This window comes from Trematomus bernacchii, unplaced genomic scaffold, assembly GCF_902827165.1.
Source record: "Trematomus bernacchii unplaced genomic scaffold, fTreBer1.1, whole genome shotgun sequence".
In the NCBI taxonomy this organism is placed as follows: domain Eukaryota; kingdom Metazoa; phylum Chordata; class Actinopteri; order Perciformes; family Nototheniidae; genus Trematomus; species Trematomus bernacchii.
This window is the reverse complement of record NW_022987551.1, coordinates 256,327-269,153: the sequence shown is the minus strand read 5'-3', so window position 1 is coordinate 269,153 and position 12,827 is coordinate 256,327. Positions and strand designations below refer to the sequence as shown.

At 41.0% G+C, this 12,827-nt stretch overlaps 1 protein-coding gene across 1 annotated transcript in view; it reads right to left on the bottom strand.

Moving 5' to 3' along the window:
* LOC117477154 (chloride channel protein 2-like) overlaps window positions 1–12,827 on the bottom strand; it is a gene marked incomplete at its 3' end in the record, with an annotated part of 111,474 nt that overhangs the window by 49,912 nt on the left and 48,735 nt on the right. The window contains 1 exon segment of the mRNA XM_034123781.1: window positions 2,299–2,438.

Here is a 12,827-nt window from a genome sequence, read left to right as displayed (position 1 = left end):
AATATTATACAAATAACCGTAAAAGCTAAAAAACAAAAAAACAACAAAAGCACTTATGAAAATGAGTATACGGCAAACTAGTGTATACACATGTGCAAAAAGCAGTCAGAGAGTTGAGCTTGAACATGACTCACAGTATTAAGAAAGACAACCAGAACAAGATGTTGTTCACATGATGTTCATTTATGTAAAGCATAATGTTTTGGGGTGGATAAGAAGTCAGTGTGCCGGGAAGAAATGTCCTGAATGGAGCAGTTATAATGTAATATCACGTCTTAAGGTTACCTCCACTGCAGAAATGATGTAAAAAGTGTTTCCCTCCCATTATTTGGCTCCAGGGATGTGTCCTTAGCATCAGTAGACGAGCGCTCCAGTAAAATATGACGTTTAATGGCATTAAAATACACGTAGAGGGCTTAGTGAAGCGCTGCTGCTGACCTTTAAAATACTCTTTATAATACTCTGTGCCGAGGCAGAGCTCATTACTGACGGCTGGAAATGTCACAGAGAAGTCCAGCTCATCATGTTCCAGGAGATGTGGAGAAACAGAGAAAGTGCTGCTGGCCGAGAGCAAAGCTGTATTAAGACCTTTAAAAAAAAATGTGCAGTTTTACACCGATTTAACTTGACGGTAATGTACATTTCTCTTCAGTTTATGTTCCTTGACTTTCAGAGCCAAAACGCGTGTTAATACGACGTTTCCTTTCAAAATCAAGACCAATTTCAGCTGCTCCATTACAGCCACATGTTGCATCAGCGTGGTATCGAACACATGCACAAGAACATTGTTCATTAACTCAAATATCTTAAAACAAAACTGGATGTCAAAAGTTGAATTCAGCAGATTTGAGGCATTTCTTTCCCTTATTTTGATGGTTTGTATAAAACAGTAAAGCCATCAACAGTTAGCACTCCTAAAGACAGTTGTAACACAATTCATCTTGACTGTCTTCTGTGATTAGATTAACTCTGCAGCACGTATTCTGATCAATTATATTCCTTAATATCACATTTTGAAGTATCAAGTAATCAAGTTGTATTGTCATGACATAATTAAAACCTTATATCATGACAAAGCCACCGTGCCAAAGCAGTGACAGTAGGCTTAAGATTGATAAATGGCATGTTATTAAACATACACGTCCCAATGTGTGTGAAGCAAAATGGTGCCATTGATTACATCTACTGCCAACATAAATGTAATATTGTTATTAATGGCTGCTGCTGTTTAGCACTACTTTCTACATTACATTACATGTCACTTGTTAGACTTACATACTCAATACTGTGGACAATCCCCACAGGAGCACTTTGGGGTGAAGTGTCTCAGGGACACAACGACATGCTGACTGCAGTGGGGTTTGAACCTGGGACCCCCTGATCCGCACACCAACGCACTATTCCACTGCGCCACACTTTCTACTCTATATTACTTAAGCATCACTGCTATAAATGATTACTGTCTGCTAACTACTTCAAGACATTTACTTCGCTAATGCTGCTATTGTCTTTTCCACCTTGCATTTGTACTTATTTTATTTCACTTTATTAAATGCTTGCCTATTTATTTACTCGTTTATGCACTGCTATCTTTGCTGTGACACTGTACATATCCCCACTGTGGGACAAAAAAAAAAATGTCTTCTGGATATTATACAACTGTTCTATTCACCGATAGTTATACACCTTTTTCCAAATACATATTTATTGCTTTGCTGATGTTCCACGCAAAAAACCAATAACCCCATCCGTCCTAAATCTCAGGAGCTGGAACTCATTTTATAGAAACTTCGTCTACCAACAGGCTCAGTTTCCACCAGTGTTAACAGTTGTTGCTTCTCCATGTTGAGTGGTCCTTCTGAAACTCTCTTCCCAGTCACATCCGAAAGGCCAACACTCTTCTTGAATCCTTCAAACAATCTCTCAAAACGCATTTATTCCCTCTAGCTAGAGTCTGAAAGCTGGAGTGAATAAGTGAGTTTTGAGAGATCCCCACTTTACTGGAACTTGGATTAGGACTACTGTTTACGTTTTGTGTTTCTTTGTACTGTTTCTGATTTCATGGAAAGCTTCTTTGAGCACTAGGGAAAGCACTATATAAATCCCATGTATTATTAACCCAGTTTGCTTCGATTCGCTTGCAGGAGAAAAACATGTTTGAGTCTTATTTCAGTTTTCATCACTGAACAAGTGTCAGGCCTTCACCTACAAAATGTCCCTCAAAGACACACCTATGTAAAGCGTCTTTGAGCACTAGGAAAAGCGCTATGAAAATGAAATGTATTATAGGAAACTTACTGCGACACTTGGCACAGCGGCTCTTGTCGTACTCGTGCAGGTCGAGGGTCCGACTCCTCCGCTGCCCCCCCCCCCTCCCTCAGCCGAGCCGCCTCCTCTTTAGCGTAAACCCCGAGCTCCTGGGTGTAGCGCCCATACATCTGGAAACAGAGGAACATCATCAGCATACAGTAGAGAACACACACACACACACACACACACACACACACACACACACACACACACACACACACACACACACACACACACACACACACACACACACACACACACACACACACACACACACACACACACACACACACACACACACACACACACACACACACACACACACACACACACACACACCACACACACACACACACACACACACACACACACACACACACACACACACACACACACACACACACACACACACACACACACACACACACACTTCCCCAAAAGGAGCGTTTTATTAGATTTGTATATTCTCGTGGATCCCCATTAATCAACCGTCACAAAAAACCCCGAACTCCTGGGTTCATGGAGGAACATCATCATCAGCGTACAGTAGATTCCAGTTTCAAGGCTTTTATTGTCATGTGCTCATAGCTACAGTGTAGATATGTCAATGAAAATCTGAGGTCACAGACTCCTCCAACAGAGCAACACAATACAACAGATACAAGTGTTAAAATAGTAATTGGGATATGATATATTAGATACATAATTTGTAAGTTGCAGACAGATGAATGTTTATGGATGTTCTTTCAAAAGTCCAGGTGTTTAACAGTCTTATGGCCTGTGGGATGAAACTGACCCTGAGTCTGCTGGGTTTAGTCCTGATTGAACACATATTCTACCAACAAGCAGCGACAGAAGAACAGCATTGTATTTCTTTCATTCCCCCAAAGGATTATTTTATTGATTTGACATTTAGTTTATTTGTTTATATTGTCGTGGACAGACGGAGGAACATCATCAGCGTACAGTAGTGAATGAACACACACACACTGTACACAATACCTGTTTGTTTTTTTATTACTGCACATATTTTACATTCTAATTCAATGTCAATTCTGCTATATTTTACTATATTTTGTTATGTTATTATAGTTATATATACGACACCAAGTCAAATTCCTCGTACGTGTCAACCTGCCTGGTGATAAACCCGTTTGTGATTCTATCAACGAGCGGCGACAGAAGAACAGTATTTTATTTCTTTCCCCCAGACGTGCATTTTATTGATTTGACATTTAACAACCATATTGCTGGTTCTGCATCTTCTCCACTCATCAAATAGCCTGGGGGGGGGGGGGTATAGAGACTGGTATGGAAGAAGTGGGGGAAATAAATCAATACTTGACTTGACTGATAATGCAATTGCGATATTGGAGGGGTTGTTTTTTTTTAATCATGATTCTCAAAAGTAGAATAAATGATGTTGGTGTATGTTACGTCTCGGCTCGTGGAAAGTGGAAAGTAACATATAACCAGTTGAATTTGGTAAATAGGAAGTTGTTTAATGAAAGCGTGCACTAAAATTGGCAACAAACAGCCACAATCAAAACAAATGGCCGCAAAGGCACTGGTTTAAATAAACAACAGAAGGAACTAAGGTAGACTCTTTAAATCAGAGTTGGGCTAACAACAAACAGGCTGTTATAAAACACAGCCTGGAGACAAATTAACCACAGTTAACTTTGTTCCTTAAAGGGGACCTATCATGCAAAATGCACTTTTGTATGTCTTTTATACATGAATATGTGTCCCCGGTGTTCCAGGGAACACACACACACACACACACACACACACACACACACACACACACACACACACACACACACACACACACACACACACACACACACCACACACACACACACACACACACACACACACACACACACACACACACACACACACACACACACACACACACACACACACACACACACACACACACACACACACACACACACACACACACACAGCACACACACACACACACACACACACACACACACACACACACACCACACACACACACACACACACAACACACACACACACACACCACACACACACACTTTTTTTTTAAACAAACACATATAAAAGAAGTCTAGTCAGCAGCACAAGAGACAGGAAGGGCAGAGTTTTGCACCCCGCCCAGACACCAGCTCCCATCATGCACCTGGGTGTTGGACAGGAAAGAGGCACTAATGACTTTCCCCCTGTATGCCAGTCAAAACACAGCCAAGTATTTGAACCGCCTCAAAGGTCCATCGAGGTCATCGAGGCAGATTTCCAGTAGCATGAGACTAGCTGATGCACAACAGTTGGATAACAGTGACTAAAACAATCAAATATCGCAATACATGCAGCATGGGCAACATAAGGAGAAGAGAAGAAGTACTTTGTCGATCACAATTTGGAAAACAAGGGATTGCGGGTAAAACGTTGATCATCTGAATCGACATATATACATATTTGGATTGTTAAATGTATTTACATAAGTGTGCATTGGTGGGGTTGGTGTCAACGATAATGCAACCCAAATAAAAATGAGTAATGACAATAGGGAATACTATTTAATGTGTTAAAGAAACTATTATCTCTGTGTTTCATCTGATATCCACAACTAAAAAGAGAAGTTTAAAGAAAAACTTTATTCATCCAGAACATTAACACTGCATAAATGTGCACGGTAATCCTTCCAACAGTGAGAGTTTTCTGTCTAAAAGTGGTGGACCAATTATCATCCCATTAGCAGTGCTTCAAAGGGGGTCAATATCTGGAACCTGTGGTGAAGAATAAGTGTGTAGTTGTGTTTCAAGAGAGGCTCTTCTGCAGAAAAGTATACTGTGCCGTCACCAAAATAAGTTATAATCGTGTCATTTGATTTTCTTATTTGAGAAAGTCCTGGAGAAAGTGATGTACTTTGGTCTAAAAATTGAAAAACAGGGTTAAGTTGCTTAATTATGACTAATATTCATACACTTCTGATCTCTCAGAACTAACAGACATGACGCAATCTAAAAATAACTTAAAAAGGGAACACTGGGTTGCATGGTATAAACAATCACAGCGTTTCAACCTCTATATTCTTCCGGTTAAATCTAAAAATACTGGTATGACCTTGCAATGCAATGTGTGTCCAAGGTTTCTCTTTGTACATTAAGACAGGTTTAGTTGTGTTTACACAGCAAAGCAGAAGGTACACTGCTATCTCTGTTTCAATAACCAAATGTCCAGATTCACTTCAGCATGTCAGAAAGAAAACAGACTCTAGAAGCCGCAACACTTTTCTTGGAACGTGGCCCCTACGGTCTGTCGGAAGAAAGTGTTTGGATAACACACACACACACACACGGGCAAACGCACCCACACACACACGCACATGCAATACTAAAGTGTGAAGGATGACAGAGAGCCACCTTGCAAACGCCGTCTGCCATGCAAACAAACAGGAGGTTTACTGGCTATTTTTAGCACCAACAACACTTGTAAAAGTTTGTGAGCATCGTAAAGCTCACTAAATCACTGCTTCTCTAACTGGGGTCAATGATCTAGGAGTCAAATTATCAGTCAAAACAAAGGATAGAGGTAATTTATCTGAATGAAGGGCAGGTACCCATCCCAACCACGCTGTGTAAAGGTCGACTGATGCTGTTTCCGGGCTCTGAAACCCTGTCTTGTGCAAGTCCTTTCCAAAATCTTTGCCAATTGTGACACTTCGGGTCAATGGAATGTCAGCAGTCTAATGGCGCATTTCCACTACACGGCCTCGCTCGGCCTCGCTCGGTATGGCTAGGCCTCGTTAGGACTGGCTCACTTTATGGCGCATTTCCATTACAGTTTAGGAACTGGGGTAGTATCTATAGTAACGCAGTGTAGGCGGAGCCGTGACGTCATCTTCAATGAGAACCTCAGAAAAACAACACAGCCGTTAGCTGTTAGCACTCAGAGCTCACAGCTCCTCATATCTGTTCAGAAACTAGACAAAAGTTAAACAAGTACAAACCACAGACTGCCTGTGTCATGGTGAATACAGTCGCTGCTTTATTTATGTCTGTATAGGCCGTTGTTGTGAGTGTGGACGGTCGGAGCATATACTGCGTTAGCTTAGCCAATCTCCATTTAGAAAACAAGCATTTTAAAAGGTTTTTTCGCCTGCCGTCTGTCTGCAGACTTGTCAAAGCATTAATTCATGGTTTTTACTAACCGGTATCAGTATGTTGTTACTTCGGCATCATTTTGAAACGTGTATTACAATTAAATCACGGTCAAATATGTCCATCTTGTTGTAGTTGTAGCCCCCTTGCCAGCGATGCTCTCTCTAGTTTAGCATACTCAGCCCGACTCAGCCTCGTTGTCTCTGGCCCTAGACCCGCGATTTTATGAGGCCAGAAAAACTGTGAATTAGGACCCGCCGGCCGGTACTAGGCCAAGTGGAAACGCAACCAAAGACGGGCCGCTGACGTCACAGCCCTCTTAAACCGTGCTCCGCGCTGTAGTGGAGACGCGCCATTAGTCACTGGTTTCAGCACTCGTGTGAAAAACAATGGTGACTTCATTTTATGGATCTGAACAAACACGACGGATCTATATCAGTGTTTGGAGATGTGTCTGAATCCCCCAGAGTTAGTAATAATAAGTTTACTATGACCGAATATTAGTAGACGTTTCAGAAGCAGATATATTGTCTTTATTGAACAAGACCCATGCAAATAAATACATTGATCTCAAAAAGAAAAGAGACACTCCATGCCATCTTGAGCTATTAGCTAATTTCCCAGATTTATAAAACATAAATACCAGCATAATTATCTACCACAATATTACTATTATTCCAACTAAAAACTCAAATGACGGTCAAGGTAATGCAGACTGGTTGCTTCATATTCATTTTGTTTGCACCGTGGGGGAAAGAGGGAAAGTCTTTGCCCGTTTTAAGCTCAGCTGAAATCATATTATAATGCTTGGTGGCCATTAATGAAAATACCATGGTCACCAAGTTGGATGTTTTAAGTTTAGCTGCTCAATGGCGGTGAAGCAGCCTTGTAAATGATCCTGATTAAAGATCCAAAAACAGAATGAGATTTTCAAGAGCTAACAACCATGTACACTTTACCCAACATTCGACCCTGCAGGTGTGGGAAGATGTGAGTGAAGGCAGGGTTTGAACATCTCCATTCAGCTCTTTTTTGTATTCTGACACAACTATTTGTCCCTTTTGTTGTCTATAACCACAATAAAAAGTGATCATTCTCTAACCTCCAACCCATCATCAACCCCATAAATATGTCTCCAATGTTCTTTGAGTTCATTGATAACAGTCATGTGTATCGGTGCCAAAGCCCCATCGAGGACCACCTAGAATCCAGTTCTAAGACGACCATTTGACCCGAATGTTCACGTCTGATAAAAAAAATACCCCTCGTCCTTCACCACAGTAGAAACAGAGTGCTCCTTCATCCTGACTCGGGCTTATGCAAGGATCTGTGCTGGGAATAGGAGGCTCAACTCAACCGGAAACGAGTTGATGGACTTTTTTTCGTGGGGAGCAAGAGAGCAGAGCGAGGATGGGAGGTGTCAGGGAGGCAGCTGAGGCCATTCCTCTGCAGTATCAGATATTATGTGTTGCTTCTGATGGAGATTTTGCTCAATATTTATGGTTATTACTAGGGCTGGGAATCACCAGGCTCCCCACGATACGATACTATCGCGATACTTAATCCACAACACGATAGTATTGCGATTCTACGATATGCTAAGTATTGCGATATGATATATTGCGATATATTTACTTCTTTGTTTGGACTAACTTCCAGCCAATCCCACTGACTTGACCCGTTGAAAAAAGCAATTGTTACAAAGAACTTGAATTTGCAATATGAATAGTTTATATAATCAAATATCGATACTTGGCATCCGTGTATCAATACAATATTGCCACGCAAAGTATTGCGATACTATGCTGTATCGATTATTTCTCCCACCCCAGTTATCACAGAGTCCTGTTTCCTATGTATGTGACCTTAAAGAACAGAAACAAAAATATTTTGTACGCAAAAAAACATCTTTCTATCAGTATAAGTAGATATTCTTTCTTTAAATGCACAAGTTAGCTGTTTCTCAGGCAATGAGCACAACTAAGAACAATAGTTCTGGGACCTTTCTATTTAGTTGTATCACTAGCGCCTGTTGTCAAGTTTAGCAGCTTGTGTTCAAAAGTGTTGCTAAACTTTCAAATAGGTATTACGGCTAAAGCTAAATACAAGACATGTTGACTTCTCGCCACCAGTGAAGTAACTTAAAGCGTAGTAGGAACAACACTTTCTATAAAAAACGAAAAGGCACAATAAAACTTTTAAGAAATACTATTTTTTTTAAATATAAATCCCTGTTTCTGAAAATGTGGAGCTGGTAACAGTTCAGAAACATTTCTCATTAGCAAACCCTACCCAGTAGAAAAGATTAATTGACCGACACGCATCAAAATACCTATCGAGATCCATGAGAGAGTCAAACAATGGAGAAGGAAAGGAAACAGTGGGAAACGGAGGAAAAAAATCAAGAAGGGAAACATTTGGGGTGTGATTTGGGGTTTCCTGACATCAACCGCTGTTTTCTACCCAAGATGCCATTCTGCATCTGCATGGCATTCCTGGTCAAATTCATGATCACCAACCCTAAATTTAAATTAAAGGGGACCTATCATGCAAAATGCACTTTTGTACGTCTTTTCTACATGAATATGTGTCCCCGGTGTTCCAGGGAACTCACCAAGTGTCAGAAAACACAACCCTCTCTATTTTCCTCCATACCCAAATCTCTAAAAAAGGGGCTGCAACGGATCTGATAAAAACTGATCCAGATTTGAACACTGTCCTGACGTCAGGACGGTGGCGCTACGGCTATTGGGCCAACTCCACCAATCAGGAGGAGACAACCACGGCCATTGCCGTTCGAAAGCGCTGGAAACGCTGTAGTACATATGCCAGGCCTCTAGATGGTGCTGTTCTCACAGAATCAGCCCTTGCAAAAACAGAGCTAGAAAATGTCAAATTGAGCGAAATGAGGCATGGCTAAAATGCATGATCTGTTTGGTATTTTGAAAAAAAAAAAAGTATAAATATGCCTTATATAGGTATGGTCCTACACTATATTATTCAAATATAGCATGATAGGTCCACTTTAAATAAGGAGACTTCAAACACAATACACAAACTCAAAAGACCCGAAAAACAAGAGGGCAGAAAATAGACCTTCTCAGATGCACCCCCAACTTCTAACTTGATTCCGAGTAGAGGAGGAACACAAACAGAGCCATCAAGAACAAAGGCATTACTGGGTGAAAGCCTTTCATTATGTTGAGCAGAGTCACAGGGCAGAGTTAATTGATCCCAGATGAACGGGTTGTCCTGAACTCAAAGCAGAGGGCAACGGGGGACCGGATCTACCCGCTTCGCAAGGAATCCTTCGAAAGCTTGGATACTCAAATATGTTTCAAGGCTTTATGACATTTCCAAATAAGGATTTCATTCCAAACAGTTGACTTGGAAGAAAAAAATGCAAGTCTAACACACGGCTAATGTTGGGCTATAAAAGGAACTACAGCAGGGTCACATGACTTCACGTCACTACCGCTAAGCTAAAGGCGGCTAATGTTGGGCTATAAAGGAACTACAGCACGGTCACATGACTTCACGTCACCACCGCTAAGCTAAAGGCTGCTAATGTTGGGCTATAAAGGAACTACAGCACGGTCACATGACTTCACGTCACCACCGCTAAGCTAAAGGTGGCTAATGTTGGGCTATAAAAGGAACTACAGCAAGGTCACATGACTTCACGTCACCACCACTAAGCTAAAGGTGGCGAATGTTGGGCTATAAAGGAACTACAGCACGGTCACATGACTTCACGTCACCACCGCTAAGCTAAAGGTGGCTAATGTTGGGCTATAAAGGAACTACAGCACGGTCACATGACTTCACGTCACCACCGCTAAGCTAAAGGCTGCTAATGTTGGGCTATAAAGGAACTACAGCAAGGTCACATGACTTCACGTCACCACCGCTAAGCTAAAGGTGGCTAATGTTGGGCTATAAAAGGAACTACAGCAAGGTCACATGACTTCACGTCACCACCACTAAGCTAAAGGTGGCGAATGTTGGGCTATAAAGGAACTACAGCACGGTCACATGACTTCACGTCACCACCGCTAAGCTAAAGGTGGCTAATGTTGGGCTATAAAGAAACTACAGCACGGTCACATGACTTCACGTCACCACCGCTAAGCTAAAGGTGGCTAATGTTGGGCTATAAAGGAACTACAGCACGGTCACATGACTTCACGTCACCACCGCTAAGCTAAAGGTGGCTAATGTTGGGCGCATCTTACTAAAAACACATTTAAAAAAAAACTTTAAAACATGAAGCAGTCCCATTATTTCCTCTAAAACTTGCATTAATCTTCAGTTTTCTCCATTGTTTTAATTGCCTCATCTTCTAACTCAGATTCCCTGCATAAATGTAACTTGTGCGGTCAAAGTCTAACGGACTAAGCTGAAATTAACAAGAGACATTTTTGCCAAGAGCAGAACCATAAATATATCTTAAGGGTCAAGTGAAGTGTCCTTGTTTAAAGTGTAACTTCACTCTCTATTTTGACCCTCTTTGCAACCGGTGCATGATTTTATAAAGTTGCAAAAAAGTTGGCAACAGTCTGAGATGTTCAATGACATCCCCAGATTGTATTAAAGTTTAATATACATTTCAACCCTTATATATCAACATCTTGCAATGAGATTTGTAACGGTTAAACTTGTTTCTGTTTCACCCAAAAAACTGTTTTTTTTAATACGGTACGAAATTGTTAGTAGTAACACCAGCATTGATGTGTTTAATCACAGTACCGCCATGTCATTTAGTTTACAGCTCAAAGAAACACATTGAGTGTGCAGCTCCTCTTTAATGAGCCTTTAAATAGGTGAACATGTGAGATGGACGGAGGAGATAAGGGCTCCGTCCTTGACCTGTTTTTCTTCCAATGATACAGTAGAGTCCTTCAGAAATGATATGAAGGGTTAAATAAGGTTAGAGCTTATCAGCTGTTTGAAATAGCATCAGGCTATTGGTCCAAACAGATAGACCCATAGATGTCATAAAAGATCATTGTAATAATAGCGTTATACATGAAAGACATAGGACAAAACAAAAACAAGAGCAGTGTGTGTGTGGCTGTGTGTAATGTGTATGTGTGTGTATGTATGCGTGTGTGTGTGTATGTATGTATGTATGTATGTGTATATGTATGTATGTGTGCGTATGTATGTATGTGTGTATGTATGTATGCGTGCGTATGTATGTATGTATGTATGTATGTGTGCGTATGTATGTATGTATGTATGTGTGCATGTATGTATGTGTGTATGTATGTATGTATGTATGTGTGCGTGTATGTATGTATGTATGTATGTGTGCGTGTGTGTGTATGTATGTATGTATGTATGTATGTATGTATGCATGCGTGTGTGCATATGTATGTATGTATGTATGTGTGCGTGTGTGTATGTATGTGTGTATGTATGTATGTGTGTGTATGTATGTGTGCGTGCGTATGTATGTATGTATGTATGTATGTATGCGTGTGTGTGTGTGTGTGTATGTATGTATGTATGTATGTATGCGTGTGTGTGTATGTATGTATGTATGTATGTATGTATGTATGCGTATGTATGTATGTATGTATGTATGTGTGCGTGTGTGTGTATGTATGTATGTATGTGTGCGTGTGTGTATGTATGTATGTATGTGCGTGTGTGTGTATGTATGTGTGCGTGCGTGCGTGCGTGCGTATGTATGTATGTATGTATGTATGCGCGTGTGTGTGTGTGTGTGTGTGTGTGTGTTTCATTGGCACTAAATCTTGCAGAACCAGGGTGGGGACCCCAAATGATGGAACAAGTCAAGAGCATAAAAACAACAAGAATAGGACTTGAGAGACGATATCCCCCACACACACACACACACACACACACACACACACACACACCTGGCTACAGTCCAAGAAGTGTGTGTATGTGTGTGTGTGTGTGTGTGTGTATTGATTTTGAATCGCTTCGTTCACTCAACAATGGTGAGAGTGGTGCAGTGAAAAAAGAGACAAAGAGGCAGATAAGACGTGTCCTTTCTACGCCGCTAACCTTCCTTTTAAAAACATTCATTCACACAATAACAGGTAGCTGTTTTTATGTGTGTGTGAGTGTGTCAGCACACTGTGTAGAGGAAGGAAGAAGAGAGCTGGAAAGAATCATTGTGCCATTAATCCAACGGAGGGACGGGAGGCAGAGAGGGGGAAGGAGGAGGAATTCCATTAGATTTTAGTGTGAAGGACTCAATTCTACAGGAAAACAAACAGAGTGCACTGAGTTTTCTACGGTTCACAGAGTCATCGAACACTGCAGCAGTTTTGTCCTGAAGTAAAGGCTGGAGTTTCCGTTTTAAAATGTGGCAGATTTAAGAGTAAG